We start from the raw sequence: 27,130 nt of genomic DNA, 5'->3' as shown, positions 1-27,130 counted from the left end.
TTGATGTGAGTCTGGAAGGAGAGTTTGCAGTCTAGCCAGACACCTAGGTACTTATAGATGTCCACATATTCAAGGTCGGAACCATCCAGGGTGGTGATGCTAGTCGGGCATGCGGGTGCAGGCAGCGATCGGTTGAAAAGCATGCATTTGGTTTTACTCGCGTTTAAGAGCAGTTGGAGGCCACGGAAGGAGTGCTGTATGGCATTGAAGCTCGTTTGGAGGTTAGATAGCACAGTGTCCAATGACGGGCCGAAAGTATATAGAATGGTGTCGTCTGCGTAGAGGTGGATCAGGGAATCGCCCGCAGCAAGAGCAACATCATTGATATACACAGAGAAAAGAGTCGGCCCGAGAATTGAACCCTGTGGCACCCCCATAGAGACTGCCAGAGGACCGGACAGCATGCCCTCCGATTTGACACACTGAACTCTGTCTGCAAAGTAATTGGTGAACCAGGCAAGGCAGTCATCCGAGAAACCGAGGCTATTGAGTCTGCCGATAAGAATATGGTGATTGACAGAGTCGAAAGCCTTGGCGAGGTCGATGAAGACGGCTGCACAGTACTGTCTTTTATCGATGGCGGTTATGATATCGTTTAGTACCTTGAGCGTGGCTGAGGTGCACCCGTGACCGGCTCGGAAACCAGATTGCACAGCGGAGAAGGTACGGTGGGATTCGAGATGGTCAGTGACCTGTTTGTTGACTTGGCTTTCGAAGACCTTAGATAGGCAGGGCAGGATGGATATAGGTCTATAGCAGTTTGGGTCCAGGGTGTCTCCCCTTTGAAGAGGGGGATGACTGCGGCAGCTTTCAATCCTTGGGGATCTCAGACGATATGAAAGAGAGGTTGAACAGGCTGGTAATAGGGGTTGCGACAATGGCGGCAGATAGTTTCAGAAATAGAGGGTCCAGATTGTCAAGCCCAGCTGATTTGTACGGGTCTAGTTTTGCAGCTCTTTCAGAACATCTGCTACCTGGATTTGGGTAAAGGAGAACCTGGAGAGGCTTGGGCGAGGAGCTGCGGGGGGGGGAGCTGTTGGCCGAGGTTGGAGTAGCCAGGCGGAAGGCATGGCCAGCCGTTGAGAAGTGCTTATTGAAGCTTTCGATAATCGTGGATTTATCGGTGGAGACCGTGTTACCTAGCCTCAGTGCAGTGGGCAGCTGGGAGGAGGTGCTCTTGTTCTCCATGGACTTCACAGTGTCCCAGAACTTTTTGGAGTTGGAGCTACAGGATGCAAACTTCTGCCTGAAGAAGCTGGCCTTAGCTTTCCTGACTGACTGCGTGTATTGGTTCCTGACTTCCCTGAACAGTTGCATATCACGGGGCTATTCGATGCTATTGCAGTCCGCCACAGGATGTTTTTGTGCTGGTCGAGGGCAGTCAGGTCTGGAGTGAACCAAGGGCTGTATCTGTTCTTGGTTCTGCATTTTTTGAACGGAGCATGCTTATCTAAAATGGTGAGGAAGTTACTTTTAAAGAATGACCAGGCATCCTCAACTGACGGGATGAGGTCAATGTCCTTCCAGGATACCCGGGCCAGGTCGATTAGAAAGGCCTGCTCACAGAAGTGTTTTAGGGAGCGTTTGACAGTGATGAGGGGTGGTCGTTTGACTGCGGCTCCGTGGCGGATACAGGCAATGAGGCAGTGATCGCTGAGATCTTGGTTGAAGACAGCGGAGGTGTATTTGGAGGGCCAGTTGGTCAGGATGACGTCTATGAGGGTGCCCTTGTTTACAGAGTTAGGGTTGTACCTGGTGGGTTCCTTGATGATTTGAGTGAGATTGAGGGCATCTAGCTTACATTGTAGGACTGCCGGGGTGTTAAGCATATCCCAGTTTAGGTCACCTAACAGAACAAACTCTGAAGCTAGATGGGGGCGATCAATTCACAAATGGTGTCCAGGGCACAGCTGGGAGCTGAGGGTGGTCGGTAGCAGGCGGCAACAGTGAGAGACTTATTTCTGGAGAGGGTAATTTTCAAAATTAGTAGTTCGAACTGTTTGGGTATGGGCCTGGAAAGTATGACATTACTTTGCAGGCTATGCAACTAGGCTGCTTCATTTCAATTTTATTGGCAGCAGTTCACAGTAAAATTAACTTTCAGATACCCATCAAAAATGGCAAAACGAAGGTGGATACTGAGAACCGGGTTTCAAACAAGGTGGGAAATCTCTGCAGTAGACTGCAACTCCGCCCCCAGGGGTATGGTGGGGTGCGGGAAAAGCGGAGGTTTGGCAGTTCTATCTTGACGGAAGATGTTATAGTTGGGTATGGAAATCTCTGAATTTTTGGTGGCCTTCCTGAGCCAGGATTCAGACACGGCAAGGACATCAGGGTTAGCAGAGTGTGCTAAAGCAGTGAGTAAAACAAACTTAGGGAGGAGGCTTCTGATGTTGACATGAATAAAACCAAGGCTTTTTCGATCACAGAAGTCAACAAATGAGGGTACCTGGGGACATGCAGGGCCTGGGTTTACCTCCACATCACCCGCGGAACAGAGAAGGAGTAGTATGAGGGTGCGGCTAAAGGCTATCAAAACTGGTCGCCTAGAGCGTTGGGGGCAGAGGATAAGAGGAGCAGGTTTCTGGGCATGGTAGAATATATTCAGGGCATAATGCGCAGACAGGGGTATGGTGGGGTGCGGGTACAGCGGAGGTAGGCCCAGGCACTGGGTGATGATGAGAGAGGTTGTATCTCTGGACATGCTGGTTGTAATGGGTGAGGTCACCGCATGTGTGGGAGGTGGGACAAAGGAGGTAACAGGGGTATGCAGAGTGGGTCTAGGGGCTCCATTGTGAACTAAAACAATGATAACTAACCTGAACAACAGTATACAAGGCATATTGACATCTGTACTGTAATGCCTATGTGGATTCTTTAAAAAAATATGTATTGGTCACATACACATTTTCAGCAGATATTATTGCACGTGTAGCGAAATGCTACATAAATATTAGATTGAGCAATGTCGAGTAGCATTGACTAAAATACAGTCGAAGAGAATACAGTATATACATGTGAGATGAGTAAAGCAGTATGTAAACATTATTAAAGTGACTAGTGTTCAATTATTCAAATGGCCAGTGATTCCAAGTCTATTTATATAGGGCAGCAGCCTCTACAGTGCATGGTTGCATAAACCAGGTGGAAGCCGGCAAGTGATTGCTATTTAACAGTCTGATGGCCTTGAGATAGAAGCTGGTTTTCAGTCTCTGGGTCCTAGCTCTAGGTGTCCTGGAAAGCGGGCAGTTTGAGAAGACGAGGAAGCAAACAAAACACTAATATGCTACATCTGTAATGAAAAGATCTGTATTAAATGTATACATGCATATGATTGGATACAATTATGATAAACTAAGTATGTCTTTTTCAGTAGTCTATAGATAATGTCAAGTGATGTTATCATCTGAGTTCCAATCTGAATTTCCAGTGCTTGTTCACTCAGATGAAACACTGACTGCAGCAGAATGACAGTAATTATAGCCTGAATAATAGATAATAGTGTACTAATAACAGAGCTGGGCTAGAATGGGAATGCCTGGGAAGCTGTGCTGCAGGGCCAAGGAAGGCTACTACTCTACACACTTCACACAGTGTGCGGCAGGATTACATCAGAGCACAGGGCTGGTGTGTGTACAGAGGGAAGCCACGACATGATGGAGATTCTTCATTCTGTTTGATCCTAACTGACACACTAAATCCCACATAACTACAGTACTGCAAGTGTATGTGTGTGTGTGTGTGTGTGTGTGTTTCTTTGATTACAGCATCTGATGTTATCTGTGTAAACAAATAAACAGTAAAAATAATATGGGGTGGAAAAACATGGTGGAAACTTGGGGTGGAAAGTCACTCGTGGACACAGGAACTTCCTGCCCTTAAGACAAGTGCAGAATATCTCTCTCTCTCCCTCTCTCTCTCTCTCTCTCTCATTAAACTTAAGGGCTTTATTGGCTTGGGAACATATGTTAACATTGCCAAAGCAAGTGGAACACTTACAAAAGTTCCTAAAAAAAACATTTCAAATGTAATATTACGTGCAAATAGTTAAAGTACAAAAGGGAAAATAAATACACATAAATATTGAAGAAGTGGTTCACCCATACATCTCTGTTTTGGATAGATAACTCTTTGTGTTGTTTGTTTAGTGTTTTCCAATTTTCCCAGAAGTGGTTAGAGTCTATGGATTCTTCAATTACATTGAGATGATTTCTAACGTGCTGTTCCTTCTTTTTCCGTCGTGTATTTCTGTATTGTTTTAAGTGATTCACCATAGCGAAGGTGTAGGCTCAGGTTTTCTGGGTCTCTATGTTTTTGGTTGGATAGGTTTCTCAATTTCTTTGTTAGGTTTTTGCATTCTTCATCAAATCATTTGTCATTGTTGTTCATTTTCTTCTGTTTTCTGTTTGACATTTTTGGATTTGAGAGGGAAGCTGAGAGGTCAAATATACTGTTTAGGTTTTCTACTGCCAAGTTACCACGCATGAGATTCCCACATTGTAGCCTGTACATTGAATATATTCACTCATCATATACTCTTCCTTGGCAAATAAAGGTGCGGTTCAGGTATGCATCTCTGAGACATTATTTTTCAGTCATGTCAAACTCCATTCTTTGAATGATGCTGTGTCTGCATGTATGTATTACAATTATACACTTCAACAATGTTTACCACTCCTGCTCCTGTGACATCAATGATTACACATTTTAACTATGCAATAGACTAGAAACATGATTGATTTGTAATTCATATATACAGAAAAAAAAACGATGCTTATCTAACTCCCTTCATCTGCATTAATCTGAGGACACATTATAGTATTTCAATAAGATATTTCATTTCAACCAGTGGAGAATGTGAAACGCTTTATTGAAAGAAGTTCAATATCCAGGTGTTATAAATACATAATAAATGCATTAATATTATGATGATTGTAATATAAATGCAAGTTCAATCTGTACTTCAATGCACATTTGGCGTGCATTATTAAACAAAGGACCAGGTGGGGAGAGAGGTGTAGACGACAGAAAGGGAAAGAGGTAAGAACAGAGGCAGACAGCATATGATTAATGAATTAAATCAAATCAAATCAAATGTATTTATATAGCCCTTCGTACATCAGCTGATATCTCAAAGTGCTGTACAGAAACCCAGCCTAAAACCCCAAACAGCAAGCAATGCAGGTGTAGAAGCACGGTGGCTAGGAAAAACTCCCTAGAAAGGCCAAAACCTAGGAAGAAACCTAGAGAGGAACCAGGCTATGTGGGGTGGCCAGTCCTCTTCTGGCTGTGCTGGGTGGAGATTATAACAGAACATGGCCAAGATGTTCAAATGTTCATAAATGACCAGCATGGTCGAATAATAATAAGGCAGAACAGTTGAAACTGGAGCAGCAGCACAGTCAGGTGGACTGGGGACAGCAAGGAGTCATCATGTCAGGTAGTCCTGGGGCACGGTCCTAGGGCTCAGGTCCTCCGAGAGAGAGAAAGAAAGAGAGAATTAGAGAGAGCATATGTGGGGTGGCCAGTCCTCTTCTGGCTGTGCCGGGTGGAGATTATAACAGAACATGCCCAAGATGTTCAAATGTTTATAAATGACCAGCATGGTCGAATAATAGTAAGGCAGAACAGTTGAAACTGGAGCAGCAGCATGGCCAGGTGGACTGGGGACAGCAAGGAGTCATCATGTCAGGTAGTCCTGGGGCATGGTCCTAGGGCTCAGGTCAGTTGAAACTGGAGCAGCAGCATGGCCAGGTGGACTGGGGACAGCAAGGAGTCATCATGTCAGGTAGTCCTGGGGCATGGTCCTAGGGCTCAGGTCCTCCGAGAGAGAGAAAGAAAGAGAGAAGGAGAGAATTAGAGAACTGTCACGCCTTGGTCATTGTATTTTGTGTTTTTGTTATATGTTTGGGTAGGCCAGGGTGTGACATGGGTTTATATGTTGTTGTCGTATTGGGGTTTGTATTATTTGGGATCGCGGCTGATTAGGGGTGTGGTATAGGATTGGCTGCCTGAGGCGATTCCCAATCAGTCAGGTGATTCTTGTTGTCTTGGATTGGGAACCGTATTTAGGCAGCCTTAGTTTCGCTTTGTATTCGTGGGTGATTGTTCCTGTCTCTGTGTTGTAGTCACCAGATAGGCTGTAATTGGTTTCACGTTTCGTTTATTGTTTTCTTATATCAGTTATTTCATGTACCGTCTTCATTCATTAAAGTCATGAGTAACCTACACGCTGCATTTCGGTCTGACTCTCTTCCTTCAACAAACAAACGTCGTTACAGAATCACCCACCACAAACGGACCGAGTGGCGTGGTAACAGGCAGCAGGAGCAGCGAAGGGAGGACGTTATGGATATCAGAGGCATGGAGTATACGACGTGGGAAGAAATCGACAGGTGGGCGGCCGACCCAGAGAGAGTGCAGGAGCCCGCCTGGGATTCCCTGCAGCAATGCGAAGAGGGCTATAGACGAATGGAGTCAAAAAGGAAAACACGGCGACGCAGAGCGAAAACCGAAAGTAACCCCCAAATATTTATTGGGGGAGAGCGCAGAGAGAGAGTGGCTGAGTCAGGAGTCAGACCTGAGCCTACTCTCCCTGTTAATCGTGAAGAGCAGTTGCAGTGGGAGAGGCTGCACCACTTGGAGAATTGGACATGGGAGGAGGAATTAGACGGTAAAGGACCCTGGGCTCAGCCTGGAGAATATCGCCGTCCCAAGGAAGAAATAGAAGCGGCTAAAGCGGAGAGGCGCAGGTATGAGGAGGCAGCACGGCGACGCGGTTGGAAGCCGGAAAAGCAGTCCAAAAAAATTATTGGGGGGAGGCTAGAAGGGAGTATGTTTATGCCAGGTAGGAGACCTGCGCAAACTCCCTGTGCTCACCATTGGGCTAGAGAGACCGGGCAGGCACCATGTTATGCTATGGAGCGCACGGTGTTTCCAGTGCGGGTGCAGAGCCAGGTGCGGCACATACCAGCCCTTCCTATTGGCCGGGCTAGAGTGGGCATCGAGCCAGGTAAGCTTGGGCAGGCTCGGTGCTCAAGAGCTCCAGTGCGCCTGCACGGTCCGGTCTATCCAGAGCCACCTCCACACACCAGTCCTCCGGTAGCAGCTCCCCGCACCAGGCTTCCTGTGTGTGTCCTCGATCCTATACCACCAGTTCCAGCACCACGCACCAGGCCTTCAGTGCGCCTCGCCTGTTCTACACAGCCAGAGCCTTCCTTCCCTCCTACGCTGTTGGAGTCTCCCGCCTGTTTAGCGCAGCCAGAGCCTGTCTCCTCTCCTGCGCTGCCGGAGCCTCCCGCCTGTTTAGCGCAGCCAAAGCCTGTCTCCTCTCCTGCGCTGCTGGAGTCTCCCGCCTGTTTAGCGCTGTCGGAGCCTTTCTCCTCTCCTGCGCTGCCGGAGTCTCCAGTCTGCCCAGCGCCGCCAGTGCTCCCAGTCTGCCCAGCGTCGCCAGTGCTCCCAGTCTGCCCAGCGTCGCCAGTGCTCCCAGTCTGCCCAGCGTCGCCAGTCTGCCCAGCGTCGCCAGTCTGCCCAGCGTCGCCAGTCTGCCCAGCGCCGCCAGTCTGCCAGGATCCGCCAGAAGTGCCAGTCAGCCATGATCTTCCAGATCTGCCAGACAACCAGTCTCTTCTAGATCGGCCAGACAACCAGTCTCTTCCAGATCTGCCAGACAACCAGTCTCTTCCAGATCTGCCAGACAACCAGTCTCTTCCAGATCTGCCAGACAACCAGTCTCTTCCAGATCTGCCAGACAACCAGTCTCTTCCAGATCTGCCCGACAACCAGTCTCTTCCAGATCTGCCCGACAACCAGTCTCTTCCAGATCTGCCCGACAACCAGTCTCTTCCAGATCTGCCCGACAACCAGTCTCTTCCAGATCTGACCGACAACCAGTCTCTTCCAGATCTGCCCGACAACCAGAATCTTCCAGATCTGCTTGTCAACCTGAATCTTCCAGTTCCGCCAGCCAGCCAGGATTTACCGGAGCCTACTACCTGCCTGAGCTTCCTCTCAGTACTGGGTTTCCTCTCAGTACTGGGTTTCCTCTCAGTACTGGGTTTCCCCTCAGTCCCGGGCTGCCCCTCTGTCCCGGGTTGCCTCTGTCCCGAGCTGCCCCTCTGTCCCGAGCTCCGAGCTGCCCCTCTGTCCCGAGCTGCCCCTCTGTCCCGAGATGCCCCTCAGTTATGTGGGGATCTGGGTGAGGACTATTAGGCCATGGTCGGCGGAGAGGGTGGATTATCCCAGGACGCGAAGGGGAGGAACAAGGACATTAATGGAGTGGGGTCCACGTCCCGAGCCGCCACCATGGACAGACGCCCACCCGGACCCTCCCTATGGTTTTGAGGTGCGTCCGGGAGTCCGCACCTTAGGGGGGTTCTGTCACGCCTTGGTCATTGTATTTTGTGTTTTTGTTATATGTTTGGGTAGGCCAGGGTGTGACATGGGTTTATATGTTGTTGTCATATTGGGGTTTGTATTATTTGGGATCGCGGCTGATTAGGGGTGTGGTATAGGATTGGCTGCCTGAGGCGATTCCCAATCAGTCAGGTGATTCTTGTTGTCTTGGATTGGGAACCGTATTTAGGCAGCCTTAGTTTCGCTTTGTATTCGTGGGTGATTGTTCCTGTCTCTGTGTTGTAGTCACCAGATAGGCTGTAATTGGTTTCACGTTTCGTTTGTTGTTTTCTTATATCAGTTATTTCATGTACCGTCTTCATTCATTAAAGTCATGAGTAACCTACACGCTGCATTTCGGTCTGACTCTCTTCCTTCAACAAACGAACGTCGTTACAAGAACGCACACTTAGATTCACACAGGACACCGAATAGGACAGGAGAAGTACTCCAGATATAACAAACTGACCCTAGCCCCCCGACACAAACTACTGCAGCATAAATACTGGAGGCTGAGACAGGAGGGGTCAGGAGACACTGTGGCCCCATCCGAGGACACCCCCGGACAGGGCCAAACAGGAAGGATATAACCCCACCCACTTTGCCAAAGCACAGCCCCCACACCAGCTACCCTAATATTCTCTCAGTTCATCACAATTGCGGTGTCTCCTAACCAGCCTTGGGCCCCCAGTTGGCCCGAAGGTTATCTTAAGAGCGGGTGAGGTGGCGATCACGGGACTGGCTTCCTCTCTCACTTCAAAACATACCTGCAGACGAGTGACAGATGGATAGAGAAAGAGCATGATTAAGCCTTGTTTTAAAAAAAAAACATTTTAACACTGTCTCACTCTGGAAGACCCATTTGTGACCAAGCTTTAACTTCCTGACTGATGTCTTGAGATGTTGCTTCAACATATCCACATGATTTTCCTGCCTCATGAAGCCATCTATTCTGTGAAGTGCACCAGTCCCTCCTGCAGCATAGCACCCCCACAATAGGATGCTGCCACCCCCATGCTTCATGGTTGGGATGTTGATCTTCGGCTTGCAAGCCTCCCCCTTTTTCCTCCAAACATAACAATGGTCATTATGGCCAAACAGTTCTATTTTTGTTTCATCAGTCTAGAGGACATTTCTCCATGTGCAGTTGCAAACCGTAGTCTGGCTTTTTTATGGAGGTTTTGGAGCAGTGGCTTCTTCCTTGCTGAGCGACCTTTCAGGTTATGTCGATATAGGACTCATTTTACTGTGGATATAGATACTTTTGTACCTGTTTCCTCCAGCATCTTCACAAGGTCCTTTGCTGTTGTTCTGGGAATGATTTGCACTTTTCGCACCAAAGTACGTTCATCTCTAGGAGACAGAACGCGTCTCCTTCCTGCGTGGTATGACGGCTGCGTGGTCCCATAGTGTTTGTACTTGCGTACTATTATTTGTACAGATGATCATGGTATCTTCAGGTGTTTGGAAATTGCTCCCAAGGATGAATCAGACTTCTTTTTCTGAGGTCTTGGCTGATTTCTTTTGATTTTCCCATGATGTCAAGCAAAGGGGCACTGAGTTTGAAGGTAGGCCTCGAAATACATCCACAGGTACACCTCCAATGGACTCAAATGATGTCAATTAGCCTATCAGAAGCTTCTAAAGCCTTGACATAATTTTCTGGAATTTTCCAAGCTGTTTAATGGCACAGTCAACTCAGTGTATGTAAACTTCTGACCCACTGGAATTGTGATACAGTGAATTATAAGTGAAATAATCTGTCTGTAAACAATTGTTGGAAAAATGTATTGTGTAATGCACAAAGTAGATGTTTGAATGACTCCAACCTAAGTGTGTGTAAACTTCCGACGTCAACTGTATGTGTCTCACCACTTGTTTATTGCAAGGTATCCCCCAGGGAAATCATGACTTGGCAGCAACAGATAGTCCAATGAAAATGTCTGTGTTTATGTAGTGTAAATCTGAAAATTAGCAGTTGACATCTTAATTATGGTTTTTTAAATTAATGCATGTGAGACAGGTTCCATGTACAAGACAGGCAGAGATGAAAAGAGAAAAAGAACACAGAACAGTTTAATTACCTCTGGTTATGGACACTTTTGCCAGCAGTAAATCATCTGGCAATATCTACATTTTCGAACCCTTGATCAGCTCTCTGAAAGTAGCAGATGTCATGTTCAGGATACGTCAATACAGCCCAGTGCTGCTAACCTGAGATGTCATCCTCACACAGTCCTTTTTCGTAGGTGTCCGCTATGACTTCTTTTGTGTTGCAAAAAAGTTGCTTTCAGAACAATTATTTTTTGATTGAAAATAAAAAAGGTTTTGCTCTCGACAAAAACACACAAATGTACCTCCACAGAATATAACAATTTGCCTGTGAATTACCACACCTTCATACGAACGTGTTACTGTATGCGGAATTCTTGAAAAACAACCGAAGATGTTGCCACATCCTGCCAGCACGCCCACAAGTGAGACACTCAGGCGCAGAGTGATGACACATGGAAGAGGGAAAGGAATGAGATGGGTACAGCAATTTGCTGCAAGTTGGGGATTGGGGCTAATTGCTGAACAATAGACTTTTCAACCTTTACTAAAGAATAGTATATTAGCTGAGCTAGGTGTGAAAAAAAACCTATCACAGACCAGATATGCCCTAACGACCAAGGAGTAGCTTGCTACTGTAATAAAGTCATGACTTTTCAAATAAGTTACATTACACATTATGTTGGCTGACAATTTATTAGCTACACTGTCCTTATGAACCACATAGCATATCATTACAGCAGTATGTACCAGTATATTAGCTAGCTACCTAACGTTAGTAGTTATACATCAAAATTGCCAGTATATTAACTATAGGCTGTCTAACTACCCAACGTTTATTGACTTGATCATTCCCGTCATTCTTAGCTGAGCTAAATGGTATAGTCGTTGTGCTTTCTCAATTGACATTCGGGTGTTTTCGTAAATTCGCTCTGGCTATCTATAGGCTGGACAATAGAACAAGTCAAAATTCACCCAAGACTGAAAAACGGCTTAAGAATGTTGGCTAAACTGGAACACTAGCGAGAACCCATAGCAAATTAACGGAATCGAACATTCGCAGTGCCTGTTTTGACTGTAGTGATGCATAGAATTCCATTTCACCTAAATGGCATAATATTTTACCACTACAATCTGTTAGTCGGACAAACCTGGAAAAAAAAACGACTTGTGTAGAAAGTAAACATCCGCACCTCGATGGTGTCAACTGTGCTTATGTCTGCGTAATGAGAAAGTAATGAGAAAATAAACACTTTGACTATTTCTGGTCTAGCGATCGATGACCAAAAAGCTCACTGCCCAGACTTACATAATTACAAAGAGGATATTTTCCTGATTAAAATGGTGCCCAACTTGAAAAAAACTAAATATACACAGTGAGATATTTGGTGAAATAGACCGGCATGCATCTCCACAGGAAAACAATGGGGGGAAGTGGAGCTCAGCGTTCCAAGGGCAAAGATTATTTTGGGGGCTAGCATTTGATGACAACCGAGCTAGCTGCCCAGCCTTACATCATGGGCGGCAGGGTAGGGTAGCCTAGTGGTTAGAGCGTTGGACTAGTAACCGGAAGGTTGCGAGTTCAAACCCCCGAGCTGACAAGATACAAATCTGTCGTTCTGCCCCTGAACAGGCAGTTAACCCACTGTTCCCAGGCTGTTATTGAAAATAAGAATATGTTCTTAACTGTCTTGCCTGGTTAAATAAAGGTAAAAATAAAAAAAATTAGAAAGAAGAGATTCTCATGATTAAAATGGCGTCCGACTTCATGTTCTCTCACCACAGTCCAGATTGCAGATATGTCACTCTCTACCTCCGGGTCTGGTTGAGGTTTTTCTTTTGATCTGGACTATTTTTTGTGCTGACTGAGGTGTGTTTACCTGCTGTTCCAGCTCCATCTGCCTTACCTCCAGTTGGGTGAATGTCAATGAGGGAGTAGTACTCTGTACTGGGAGGTTGACTTTCTTCATGGGGTTTCTTGTCTGTGGGGTTGTATAATGAAAAGGTCTGGTCTGACAATGCTCGGGGTGGGGGTATCTTTCTCAAGAAAGTGCTGATCCTGCTGAGTATCTCTTTCATACTGTGAAAGTCCAGCTGAAACTGTTTTGGAGTTGGCCTGTACCATTACTGTTCCAGATTTGTCCAGGTTCACATTGTCTGACTCAGAGTCCTCGTTGTCTAGTATCCTGAGTTTCCACCCATCGCTAACACCCCCTTCCCCCTCTTAACGAAGGAGTTTGAATATAGCACTTCGCCATGCCAGGGGATGGTCTGTGTGGAAGATTAAGTTGCTTATGTTCCCATTTTTATAAAAGCCTCCTGATTTTCCAAAATTAGCTTGTACTCTTTTCGTACATTATCCTTTTATACATCCAGAGGGTACTGTATTGTAATTACCTCTGAACAGCAGGAGTGGGCTTCAAAGGCCTCTGCATTTGGGTGGAGTAGGCTGTGAGACACTCCTGCCATTTTTGGGCTCGAGGGCTTTGACACATCTCACTTCACTCCTCAGTGCTAATTGAAGTTGTATCTGTTTGGTCCTAGCTATCGTGGTACCCTTTTCTTAGCATTCAGTCCTTATAAAGTCAAGTATATCATTGTAATGTATTTTTCTTCTTGGCTTTGAAAATAGCTTCAGACTAAACATTACTCACTCAGTTTCAGGTTTCTGTAGTTTATTTGCCAAACCATTTGCTATACAGCTTGGAAAGAAGAATCTTTGGTGTGGTATGGTATAAATCCTTCCAGGTAATTCTGTCCAAAATCAGGTTGTAGGTTTGGAGTTTTGATTTGGAGTGAAGGTTATGTCGTGGAGGGTATTATCCTGTATATGTTCTTGCAGAAAAATCCAAGTTTATCTAACTCTAAATCTATCTTTTTGTAAAAACATGCTGGAAAATGTGGGAGCTCACATGCAGCGGTGTCTCTCTACCTCTCCTCTCTCTCCCTCTGCTCTGTGTTCAGTGGTTTGAAGTAGAAAATTAAATCTTCATTAGCAATCTTAATTAGACTTCGATCTCCTGACTGTAAGTTGACAGAGAATCTATAGTGTAACAGGGGAAGACAGGGGTAGAGGTAATCATAGAATGGAAGCTTTAGGGTTAGTAAGTTACACAGGAAGAACTAGACCTACTCTCCAAAGGAAATTAGATGACTGAAAAATGAGAGAATTAGATTTATAAGCATACAGACATGTTGCCAATTGTATTTTATTTTAATAGGCAAGTCAGCTAAGAACAAATTCTTATTTTCATTGATGGCCAAGGACCAGTGGGTTAACTGCCTTGTCAGGGGCAGAACAACAGATTTTTGTCAGCTCGGGGATTTAATCTTGCAACCTTTCGGTTACTAGTCCAACACTTTAACCACTAGGCTACCCTGCCGCAGTGTTAATGGGTGATATAGTCTGAACTCAATTATTGGATGGGTTCCTACGTTCTGTTTATTCTGTATTCAAAATAAAAGAAAACATTCTTTTGCAAATGTGTTTTTTTTTTTTTAATCAAATGACTGCTCCCGTCTTGCTTTTCAGAAATGTGATGTTAGCCGAAGGGACATGATCTTTTATCATGCTTACATAAGCGTAAAACAATTGTCCGATACTAGAGAACGTGAAGAAACTAATGATTCTAATATAAAACAAACCCACAACATACTCACCATACTGTGTATGGTACTTCCTACAGGTCCTTTACATTCAGAGTAGAATTCATGGTTGCGTGCGTCTTATTCCCATTATCTGACTCACCAATCAGATATCATCAAGATCTTCATGAATACCTCTTATAGTTATTAGTTCATGCATAGACAACAACAAAAAGACACACACAAAAAAAACTGTGTAGAGCTGACTGGGATTTGCCTAGAGGATACCTGTGAGGTAAAATGATACAAAGACATTGCCTGTGCTCTCAGTATGACAGGTACCAAGTACAGACAGCGTCTGTAAAGAATTCCTATGGGAGATATAGCGTATGGCAGAAATCTATATTTATAGATTCCTGATGTTGTCCACATTGTAGAGAAGATAAATAAATATGACCCCCAGAACGTTTCGAAATGCTAAGAGCAGTAGATCATGTCAGGGGCTTTTATTTATCAGAGTAGCTGCCTGGGAGGGGTGCTACACTATGCTGTGTGATCAAATCTGTGGTTACATTTAAATTGTGTGTGTGTGTGTGTGTGTGTGTGTGTGTGTGTCTTTGTTTCTGCCTCTATTTGCACAGCTGATCAGAGAGAAAACACAATGACAGGGAAATGATAAACGGCCGCGCGCACACACGCACACACGCACACACACACGGCCTATTATCAAATTGGTTTATTAACAAAATAAATTACTAGAATAATAACTAATAAAAGGAAATTGCATCCTCTCTATTTCAGGTAAATGTTCTTAGGAAGACACAGAAACACGTGCATTGTAATTCCTTGTGTAATGTGAATGTCCATTGTTTGAACACATAAACAATAGATTGAATACAATAAGGCAGATGAAGGAGCTCTGAATCTGTTTCTTCATGCAATAACGGAATGGGTAAGCATTCATGTTGTGCATCAATAATTGTAAAAAAACAAAATAGTTTTGATGTGCTCAGTGAGGATAACACTTTTGAACCGTACACACCACCACAGTAAATCACATCTGCACTTACCCATTGTAAGGAGCAGGCAGTCTATCTATGCATCTTAGTCATTTAGTAGACAATTTTATCTAGAGCGACTGAGTGAGTATGTACATTTTTCATACTTTTATCCTGTGGCAATCAAATCCACAACCCTGGCGTTGCAAAAGCCATGCTCTACCAACTGCGCCAGCAGCGTTGGTAAATTCATTCAAACAGATTGCAAGCAGCTTGTCCATGAGTTGCTACTGCCACCTGGTGGAAATTAGATGATTACTTGATGAAGTCTACAGTTAATGGCATGTATGTGTACTCGATATAATACATTTTCCTCAATATTGTTGTGTGATTGGGGTGTGATTACTTTGTCTTCTGTTACAACGAATTAGATGACTGACAGGGGGGCGCTGTTTTAAGCCACCGTGCCTCCATCTAGGCACTCCCCCATCTTTGTAAAAAATAATTTGGAAGCTATAGAAATGCATTTATTAATGTCTACAGTTTTCGCCACATGTATTCTATTAGACACCTAAATGCATACTTTACATTATTTAAGCTGAACAGAAAAAGAAATTTAAAAATCTAAAGAATATATGGAAACATTTTCCTAAAAGTATACATTTTTTTTAATGTTCTAATTTGACTGTTCCCACTACAATTTAAAAAAACTAAAATTAATTTAATTTAGTCCTTTAAACATTTAATTGATATACTGTAGAATTACATTCATTCCTATGGAGGGCAGCTTCTTCTGCAGAGTGACATTAAGGTTGACCAGTGGCTTCAAATCCTCTCACTGGCCAATACATAGCATAAGAAACAAACAACCCCAAAATGACAATCTTATGATGCTTCCAATTTTTCATCCTGTCCTGAATTTTATGTTTGAAAGTAGGGGGTCCCAGTTATTGCAGAAGCAATCTCTTACAAATACATCCAATGAAAAGCTCGCTAAGGTTTCTAACCACACTCAAGAGTACTATTCGGGAATCAGAATCACTTCGAACAAAGTGAGGCAGGCAGCTAACCTGCCAAACATCCCTGAGGTCACTTTGCTAGCTAGCTAGATAGCTAACCAAACATTTAACCAAAGATACTGGTAACAAACCCCTTTTCCCCACAGGTTTACCCTTTTGTCTGGGATTTTACCTAATGAGAATGGCTGAAGAAGGTGTATACCTTGGTCTGGAAAACTTTAACTGAAAAATCCAACAACCAGTCCGTGTGGGCATAATCTTCGCATGCAGCGAATCGCTGGCGACGTCTATCTATGTCCTCAGTGTTGAAATATTTTTAGCCCCTACCCCATTAATAGATACTAACTACCCAGCTAGCACAGTGGATCTGGGCCAATTCCGGCTGTGAGTCGGGGTACTCGGCTGAGAGTCAGACTCGGCCGACGTCATGTGGCCCGAGTCTGGGCCGCATTTGGCAGGATTACTTATGGCTAGGATGCAGGGATTGAGCTTGGACCGATTCCGGTGTGAGTTATCTGGCCCAAATGTATTACTTGGGGCTAGGTCCGATTCCAGTGAGAGTTATCTGGCCCAAATGTATTATTTGGTGCTCTTGATGATTGGGGCTACTCTCTGGCAGATGATTACACTGGCTGCTTTATATAATTAACATTTATTTATTTTCCCATATTTTCTCATTGTTTCTGTGATCCAAAAATACAATTAACATTTAAATGAAATTCTTTCAGAGTTCTGTGTAGTATTTTAGTATTTTGATACTTTGTGCAAGACAATCAATCAATCAAATTTATTTATAAGGCCCCTTTGTTAGCCAGCCAGCCTGCCAGCTTAGTGGAGTCTGCCACAAGCTCAGTCAGTGTAGTCAGCTCAGCTATTCCCATTGAGACCGTGTCTGTGCCTCGACCTAGGTTGGGCAAAACTGAACATTGCGGTGTTCACCTTAGCAACCTCACTGGAATAAAGACCTCTTCCATTCCTGCCATTATTGAAAAAGATTGTGATACCTTACATCTCAAAATAGGGCTACTTAATGTTAGATCCCTCCAAGGCAGTTATCGTCAATGAACTAATCACTGATCATAATCTTGATGTGATTGGCCTGACTGAAACATGGCTTAAGCCTGATGAATTTACTGTGTTAAAACCAGTTAGGGCTAGGCAGAATAATGCCCACTTTGGATGAATTGCGTGCCCATAGTAAACTGAAAAAAAATCTGTCCAAAATTGGATAGAAAACACTCTAAAGCTTCTAAAACCGTTTGAATTATGTCTGTAAGTATAGCAGAACTCACAGGGCAGGCAATCTCCCAAACTATTTTTGGAGTACTGAAAGTTGGGGCAACTTTGACGTCATCGCCCCCACCCTTCCCAACCAGCTATGGATCTGGAGACACTTTCTATGTCTTCTACTAGATGTCCTCATTCAGTACAGCGTTTAATTGTGCAAATCCCGCGAGCTTTGACCCTTTGTGAGGCGAAAGAGTGGATGTCCCGAGAAAATACATGGGGGCAAGAGCGCGCGTTTGGAACAGATCTTCCTTTGTTCCAGCTTGCCTCAGAAGAAGCACGATTGTCCAGTAGAATTGAGAATTGTTTTGTATGTTTAAAACATCCTAAAGCTTGATTCTGCACTTAGTTTGACCAGTTTAGTCGACATATAATATGTAATTTTGAAGTTTTGATGCGCAACTGTTCGGGACCAGAAGTAATTTTGGGTGCATTTCAGCTGAAACTGCTAGCAGATGCTACTATAAGGGACACACGAAGTGAAACAAAACGATGTATTGGGTAAGTATGACTCCTTCCACTATATTCTGATCGAAGACCATCAAAGGTAAGGGAATATTTATTTAGTAATTTTGTATTTCTGTTGACTCCAACATAGCGGAGAAATATTGCTTACGTCTGAGCGCCGTCTCAGGTTATTGTATAGTCAAAGTTAAAAATAAATGTAACACAGCGGTTGCATTAAGAAGCAGTGTATCTTTCTAACTATATGTAGAACATGTATATTTAGTCAAAATTTATTATGTTTATTTCTGTTATCTGGCAGAGGTATCTATAATTTCTCCGGACATTTTGTGCATTTTCTGAACATGGTGTCAATGTAAACGGACATTTATGGATATAAATAGCATATTATTGAAAAAAACATAAATGTACTGTGTAACATGTCCTATTACTGTCATCTGATGAAGATTTTCAAAAGGTTAGTGGATTGTTTTTCTTTTAATCCTGCGTTTGTGATTGCATCTTTTGTTCGACAAAATGGCTGTATATCGTCTGTGTCTTTGTGGTGGTTTGATATAAATATGTGCCATGTTTTCACCGTAAAACATTTTAGAAATCTGACTCACTGGGTAGATGAACAAGGTGTTTATCTTTCATTTGAGCTATTGGACTTGTTAATGTGTGGAGGTTAAATATTTCTAAGAATATTTTTGCATTCTGTGCGCCACTGTTTCAGTTGAGCGGGGGGTACCCCTTGGGGAACCTGTGACGTTAACACGTTAAATGAGGCCTCACCTCCTGGTTACACTAGTGACCATATCCCCCGTGCATCCCGCAAAGGCGGAGGTGTTGCTAACATTTACGATAGCAAATTTCAATTGACAAAACCCCCCCCCGAAGTTTCCACCTTTTGAGCTTCTAGTCATGAAATCTATGCAGCCTACTCGATCACTTTTGATAGCTACTGTTTACAGGCCTCCTGGGCCATATACAGCGTTCCTCACTGAGTTCCCTGAATTCCTATCGGACCTTGTAGTCATAGCAGATAATATTCACATTTTTGGTGACTTTAATATTCACATGGAAAAGTCCAAAAGGCTTTCGGAGCCATCATCGACTCAGTGGGTTTTGTCCAACATGTCTCCGAACTTATTTACTGCCACAGTCATACTCTGGACCTAGTTTTGGAATAAATGTTGTGGATCTTAATGTTTTTCCTCATAATCCTGGAATATCGGAACACCATTTTATTACATTTGCAATCGAAACAAATAATCTGCTCAGACCCCAACCAAGGATCATCAAAAGTCGTGCTATAAATTCTCAGACAACCCAAAGGTTCCTTGATGCCCTTCCAGACTCCCTCTGCCTACCCAAGGACGTCAGAGGACAAAAATCAGTTAACCACCTAACTGAGGAACTCAATTGAACCTTTCTCAATACCCTAGATGCTGTCGCACCCCTAAAAACTAAAAACATTTGTCATAAGAAACTAGCTCCCTGGTACACAGAAAATACCCGAGCTCTGAAGCAAGCTTCCTGAAAATTGGAACGGAAATGGCGCCACACCAAACTGGAAGTCTTCTGACTAGCTTGGAAGGACAGTACCGTGCAGTATCGAAGAGCCCTCACTGCTGCTCCATCATCCTATTTTTCCAACTTAATTGAGGAAAATAAGAACAATCCAAAATGTATTTTTGATACTGTCGCAAAGCTAACTAACAAGCAGCATTCCCCAAGAGAGGATGGCTTTCACTTCAGCAGTAATAAATTCATGAACTTCTTTGAGGAAAAGATCATGATCATTAGAAAGCAAATTACAGACTCCTCTTTAAATCTGCATATTCCTCCAAAGCTCAGTTGTCCTGAGTCTGCACAACTCTGCCAGGAACTAGGATCAAGGGAGGCACTCAAGTGTTTTAGTACTATATCTCTTGACACAATGGTGAAAATAATCATGGCCTCTAAACCTTCAAGCTGCATACTGGACCATATTCCAACTAAACCACTGAAAGAGCTGCTTCCTGTGCTTGGCCCTCCTATGTTGAACATAATAAATGGCTCTCTATCCACCGGATGTGTACCAAACTCACTAAGAGCGGCAGTAATAAAAGCCTCTCTTGAAAAAGCCAAACCTTGACCCAGAAAATATAAAAAACTATCTGCCTATATCGAATCTCCCATTCCTCTCAAACATTTTAGAAAAAGCTGTTGCGCAGCAACTCACTGCCCTCCTGAAGACAAACAATGTATACGAAATGCTTCAGTCTGGTTTTAGACCCCATAATAGCACTGAGACTGCACTTGTGAAGGTGGTAAATTACCTTTTAAGAGGCTCTGCATCTGTCCTCGTGCTCCTAGCCCTTAGTGCTGCTTTTGATACCATCGATCACATTCTTTTGGAGAGATTGGAAACCCAAATTGGTCTACACGGAATCTGAATCTGACAATTAATCTTGATGGTTGTACAGTCGTCTCAAATAAAACTGAAGGACCTCTGTGTTACTCTGGACCCTGATCTCTCTTTTGACGAACATATCAAGACTGTTTTCATGGACAGCTTTTTTACATCTACGTAACATTGCAAAAATCAGATATTTTCTCTCCAAAAATAATGCAAAAAAATGTATCCATGCTTTTGTTACTTCTAGGTTAGACTACTGCAATGCTCTACTTTCCTGCTACCCGGATAAAGCACTAAATAAAATTCAGTTAGTGCTAAATATGGCTGCTAGAATCCTGACTAGATCCCAAAAATTTGATCATATTACTCCAGCGCTAGCCTCCCTACACTGGCTTCCTGTTAAGGCAAGGGCTGATTTCAAGGTTTTACTGTTAACCTACAAAGCATTACATGGGCTTGCTCGTACCTATCTTTCCGATTTGGTCCTGCCGTTCATACCTACACATACACTATGGTCACAAGACGCAGGCCTCCTAATTGTCCCTAGAATTTCTAAACAAACAGCTGGAGGCAGGGCTTTCTCCTATAGAGCTCAATTTTTATGGAATGGTCTGCCTACCCATGTGAGAGACGCAGACTTGGTCTCAACCTTTAAGTCTTTATTGAAGACTAATCTCTTCAGTAGGTCCTATGATTGAATGTCTGGCCCAGGAGTGTGAAGGTGATCGGAACGGCACTGGAGCAACAAACCGCCCTTGCTGTCTCTGCCTGGCCGGTTCCCCTCTCTCCACTGGGATCCTCTGCCTCTAACCCTATTACAGGGGCTGAGTCACTGGCTTACTGGTACTCTTCCATGCCATCCCTAGGAGGGGTGCGTCACTTGAGTGAGTTGAGTCACTGACGTGGTCTTCCTGTCTGGGTTGGCGCCCCCCTTGGGTTGTGCCATGGCGGAGAACTTTGTGCGCTATACTCGGCCTCGTCTCAGGATGGTAAGTTGGTGGTTGAAGATATCCCTCTAGTGGTGTGGGGGCTGTGCTTTGGCAAAGTGGGTGGGGTTATATCCTGCCTGCTTGGCCCTGTCCGGGGGTATCATCGGATGGGGCCACAGTGTCCCCTGACCCCTCCTGTCTCAGCCTCCAGTATTTATGCTGCAGTGGTTTATGTGTCAGGGGGCTAGTGTCAGTCTGTTATATCTGGAGTATTCTATATCTGTCTTATCCAGTGTCCTGTGTGAATTTTAGTATGCTCTCTCTAATTATCTTTATTTCTTTCTCTCTCTCGGAGGACCTGAGCCCTAGGACCATGCTTCAGGACTACTTGGCATGATGACTCCTTGCTGTCCCCAGTCCACCTGGCCGTGCTGCTGCTCCAGTTTCAACTGTTCTGCCTGCGGCTATGGAACCCTGACCTGTTCACTGGACGTGCTACTGCTGTTTTCAACTCTCTAGAGACAGCAGGAGCGGTAAAGATACTCTCAATGATCGGCTATGAAAAGCAAACTGACATTTACTCCTGAGGTGCTGACCTGTTGCACCCTCGGCAACTACTGTGATTATTATTATTTGACCATGCTGGTCATTTATGAACATTTGAACATCTTGGCCATGTTCTGTTATAATCTCCACCCGGCACAGCCAGAAGAGGACTGGCCACCCCACATAGCCTGGTTCCTCTCTAGGTTTCTTCCTAGGTTTCGGCCTTTTTATGGAGTATTTCCTAGTCACCGTGCTTCTACACCTGCATTGCTTGCTGTTTGAGGTTTAAGGCTGGGTTTCTGTACAGCACTTTGAGATATCAGCTGATGTAAGAAGGGTTATATAAATACACTTGATTTGATACATGGCCAAGATGTTCAGACGTTCATAGATGACCAGCAGGGTCAAATAATAATAATCACAGTGGTTGAAGAGGGTGCAACAGGTCAGCACCTCAGGAGTAAATGTCAGTTGTCTTTTCATAGCCAATCATTCAGAGGCAGTTGATAAGTATTAAAAAATGTGTGGATGTGGCCTCCTGAGTGGAGCAGCGGTCTAAGACACTGCACCGCAGTGCAAACTGCGTTGCTGCAGATGCTGGCTCGAGACCCATGCCGGCTACGACTGGGACGCCCCCCAGTGAGTTCGGGATGTCCTTGTTCCATCACGCTGCATGACCTCTGTGGTGGGCCAGGCAATTGCACGCTGGCATGCTCACCAGGTGTATGGTGTTTCCTTCGACACAAAATATATATTTTTTTGTATAGCTATGAAGCTATTTTTGTTCCTTTTTTACCATTTTAATTTTAAAACAATCACATTAAGGTACTTAATTGTGACCCAGAAATGATTTGATATTGAGATAAAAACAGCTGCATTGGACCTTTAAATATTCCTTTCACTCTATACACCCACAATGTTAAGCATGGGACAGGTTTCAAACGTAGAAAACTATTTAAATTCTATGTCATACAACCTATTTGTTCATCTGATTACAGTGCTCTTCTGCAATTATTCATTCTGTGAGCTTTATTTAAGGCAGGGTTGCAATAACACTATACACAGCAGACTGTGAAACAAACCACTTACCTTGTGGTTTGGTTCCCTGGCGCTGTAATCCATATACTCAATCATTAAATCAACTTCTTTTAGCATTTTCTTTGAAAATAATATCCCTCTTCTCATTAAGAATATTCAATTCAATGTCACTCATTCTGTTGCACTCTATTCTAATCAAACCTGCATTACCAGTTCAAATCAGGTGTCACTATGCACTAGCTAGTTGAAAAATACTCACTCCGTGATGGCTGCCTGTATTTGTATTTGAGAAAGAGTTATGGGGGTGCTAGAATTAATAAATTATATCTTTCTGCATTAGCCATCCATCTGTTATGGTTGGAGTAATGTGTTCATATTGTCTGTGTAGACTGCTCTGTGGTGGAATTTGTAGGTTTTTTACTTTTAAGACAGTGACATTTGCACCACAAACTTTTGTGAATAATCACCAGCAGTGGGAAAAATAAATATGCCAACATTAACAGAATACCAAACTGACTGACATTTTCATGCACTTCAGAATATCTTGGCCTTGACTAGCAGCAGCAGATTGTTTCATCCTCTTTATCCTGTGGCAAACACATTTATTTAGTGACTCTAAATTATTAACGTCAGCTGCTCGCTGCACGTAGCTAGGCTAATAAAAGGGTTTTGTTAGCTAACTGGATCATTCTAGATAGTTTTAAAGGACGACTAAACTGATATTATATACTCTTTTTATTAACACACCTTGTTTTCCATAAACATTTGTGTTCACTCTCTCATGAGGCAAGCAGGCAGGAGAGGAGAGTAAGCGAAGAAAGAAACCAAGTTCCGAGTCAAACAAGGTGGTGCTGGTGCAACTAGGGCTGTAAGAGATCATGTTGCGCAACATTTCTATAGGCTATGCAATTGTTGTAGAAAACAGAGTGATGGCCTCTAATAAAAAGAGGAGAATCCGATCAGCTTTCTATATGCTAGGCCTACTATAGTTATTTCTCAACTTTCCTAATATTAAGCACATTGCTTATATTTACTACAGGTGTCAGGATTTGGCCAGGGTTGTTCCGGTTTTGGTCACTAGATGCCACCATTGTGCTTTTTGACCCTTTTGTTTTCCCTTGTTCCCAGTTATTATTTGCACCTGTGCCTCGTTTCCCTTGATTGTATTTAAACCCTTAGTTTTCCTCAATTCTTTGCTCTGTGTTTGAATGTTAGCACCAAGCCCCAGTGATGCTGTGAACATTTGTTGCGCCAGTTGGACTCTCTTGTGGTACTCTGTTTTTGTTCTTGTTTATTTATTTTTGATTAGCTTTTGAGGCTTTTTTCTGCTGTACCTACCACCTTGTGGATTTACCTTTTTGTCTCGGAAGATTACCTTTGTTCTCTTGGAATTACTTTTGACGTTGTGGATTTTTATTTTTGCCTGAAGAACTTTCCTTTTACTTTTTAAAACACTGTCTCAAGTACTGCTGTGTCTGCCTCATCTTCTGGGTTCTGCCAACTATTCGTGGCTCAGTTTGCTAAGTGACTGTTTCTCACACCGGAGACCCGGGTTCGTAACCGGGTCCTGACAGAAACACAGAGCCAAGATGAACCCAGAGGCAGCCAGTTCCCAGGACTTTATTGCAATGCTGTCCCACCACGAGGAGACTGTCCAATGCCATGAAGCCGCTCTGGTTCAGCAAAAGGCCTTAATGGCTAGACATTCTCATCTTCTGTCGGAGATGCTGACTTCCATTAAGCAGATATCTGATCGACTTCCCCCGGCAACAGCTCCCGCCCCAGTACCTCAGATTCACCTGCCCATGGCAGTTAACCCCCTGGCTGAACCTCGTCTGCCGCCTCCCCAACGGTTCTCAGGTGATCAGAGTGCTTGTAAGGGGTTTTTCACCCAATGTTCTCTCTCCTTCGAGCTGCAACCCTCGTCGTTTCCCACCGACCAGTCCAAGATCGCATATATCACCCTGCTGTCGGAAAAAGTCCTGGCCTGGGCTACTGCTGTGTGGGATGCCCAAAGTCCCTGCTGTGCCAGTTACTCTGCCTTTGCTGAGTAATTCAAGCGAGTGTTTCAAGGCCCCGACTCAGCCAAACCGCTCCTGACTTTCCGCCAAGGTCGGCGCAGCGTGACGGACTATGCCATCCAGTTCCGCACGGTGGCTGGAATGACGAGGCGCTCACGGTGTGCTTTCTGAAGGGTCTTTCCGACACTATCCAAGATGAACTGGCCACTCGGGGAACCACCGGACAATCTCGGTGCCCCTGATCAAGTTGGCCTCGCGTATTGACCAGCGTCTGAGAGAGAGAGAACTCAACCGTAGACCTCTCGCCCTAGCCCCTATCAGTCCCAGCTCCGAGTCCCCACCTTTATCCTCGCTGGCTCCACCGGAACCCATGCAGATTGGACGCATCTCCCAGGCTGAAAGAGATCGCCGGATGAGGGAGCGATGCTGTCTATATTGCGGCAAACCGGGCCATTTCCGTTCCACGTGTCCCGGGCTCCAGGGAAACGCTCTGTCCCGTGCAGACCTGGGGGGACTGTAACGGGAAACATGACCTTCTCCCCTCCGTCCAACTACCGTCTGCTCATTCCAGTCACCCTTTCCTGGGACAACCACAAGCTTCCCCTTCAAGACTTGGTAGACTCTGGAGCCGCAGGTAACTTCATGGATGGTGTCTGGGCGAAGGAGAATGGCGTTCCCTCTGAACCTCTAAGTGACCCCTTGAGGGTTACTACATTGGATGGAAGCCCTTTGGGATCTGGACTTGTCACTCGTGTCACTACCCCCTTGCGACTTTCAGTTTCCCAACACCAGGAAGTGATGAACTTTCATCTGATCTCCTGTTCCGAGTTCCCTCTCATCCTTGGATACCCCTGGCTTCACAGCCATAACCCTCACATCGACTGGACTGTGGACACTATCAAGCAGTTGGGTCCTACGTGCCAAGCCACTTGTATCTTCCCAAGTTCCCCGAGTTCTACTCCTGAGTCTCTAGAATCCATCGACCTGTCCCGAGTTCCCGAGTGTTACCATGACCTCAAACCGGTATTTAGCAAACAGAGGGCCACCATGCTACCACCCCATAGACATTACGATTGCCCCATTGACCTGTTTCCGGGCACCTGCCCCCCAGGGGTCGGATCTTTTCCCTATCTCCCCCTGAACGAGCTGCTATGGATACCTACATCAAGGACGCTCTGGCAGCAGGCTTCATGCGTCCATCCACCTCTCCGGCGGGAGCAGGGTTTTTCTTTGTGGCCAAAAAAGACGGTGGATTACGTCCTTGCATCGACTACCAGGGACTCAATGCCATAACCGTCTGTAACCGCTACCCGCTACCCCTTATGGCCACAGCCTTTGAGCTGCACCAGGAAGCAGTTGTCTTCACTAAGCTTGACCTGCGGAACGCATACCATCTTGTGCGGATCAGACCCGGTGACGAGTGGAAGACTGCTTTCAACACGCCTACTGGTCACTGCGAATACTTGGTGATGCCCTTCGGCCTGACCAACGCCCCGGCTGTGTTCCAAGCGCTCATAAACGATGTGCTTAGGGATATGCTTAACATATTCGTGTTCGTTTACTTGGATGACATCCTCATCTTTTCGAGCTCCCTTCAAGAACACACAAATCATGTCAGACAAGTACTCAACCGCCTCCTAGACAGCCATTTGTACGTTAAGCCGGAAAAATGTGAATTCCATTCATCCCGAGTACAATTCCTGGGATTTGTAGTGGAACCCGGTCGAGTCCAAACCGACTCCAGGAAGGTAGGGGCGGTAGCGGATTGGCCCACCCCCAAGTCCGTTTAGGAAGTTCAGCGAGCCACAGCCATTAGGCATAGCCAGATCAGGACCTAACATAAGGACAACTCAGAGTATGCTATTCTGCTCTTCTAAAATAGACTACATTTTCTTCACATCATGCTTCTTTAGACCTGTCTAAAATAAATAAAGGATATATTGAGAAGGTGTAGGCTATATTACATACATTTATTCAACTTTTTAAAATGTAGATGTTCCAAGGGTCGGCATCAGAGGGGAGCCAGGAGAGGCTAAATGTGTTATGTTATGTTAATTAACGGTCAATTACCGTGAGACCGACATTTATTTGCTTGACAATCACCAGCTGACGAAATTTTGTGACCCCCACAGCCCTAGGTGCAACCAAACTAATTTTTGAGAGGCGTGGCTGATGAGGCTCTGTAGACTGTAGCTAGGAGACCACTGTAACTGACAAGTAAATCACCTGTTGCAGCCTGCGTGGGGGTTACTGCGTGAAATTCCAGGGACAGGGTTGTAAAACAGAGGCAAATGGCCTGAAATTGGGGTAGGTACTATGTCAACTTGTCCAACAAGAAAAGCCTGCTTTCTTTTCTGTTGCAAAGCATTTTTCAATGTTTTTCTATGATGTGAACTTATGAATATGTCTGGTA

At 44.6% G+C, this 27,130-nt stretch overlaps 1 long non-coding RNA gene across 1 annotated transcript; it reads right to left on the bottom strand.

The window, feature by feature from the left end:
- Positions 1 to 4,853: 4,853 nt before the first annotated feature.
- On the bottom strand, positions 4,854 to 10,848 carry LOC135563004 (uncharacterized). Its single transcript, XR_010460189.1, has 2 exons — positions 10,479 to 10,848; positions 4,854 to 5,821 (listed from the first exon to the last, which is right to left on the bottom strand). It is a non-coding gene; the product is annotated as an uncharacterized LOC135563004 (long non-coding RNA).
- Positions 10,849 to 27,130: the final 16,282 nt, after the last annotated feature.

Source organism: Oncorhynchus nerka, linkage group LG20 (genome assembly GCF_034236695.1).
Source record: "Oncorhynchus nerka isolate Pitt River linkage group LG20, Oner_Uvic_2.0, whole genome shotgun sequence".
Lineage (NCBI taxonomy): Eukaryota > Metazoa > Chordata > Actinopteri > Salmoniformes > Salmonidae > Oncorhynchus > Oncorhynchus nerka.
Note: the sequence above shows the minus strand (reverse complement) of the source record. Positions and strands in the feature narration are given on the sequence as shown.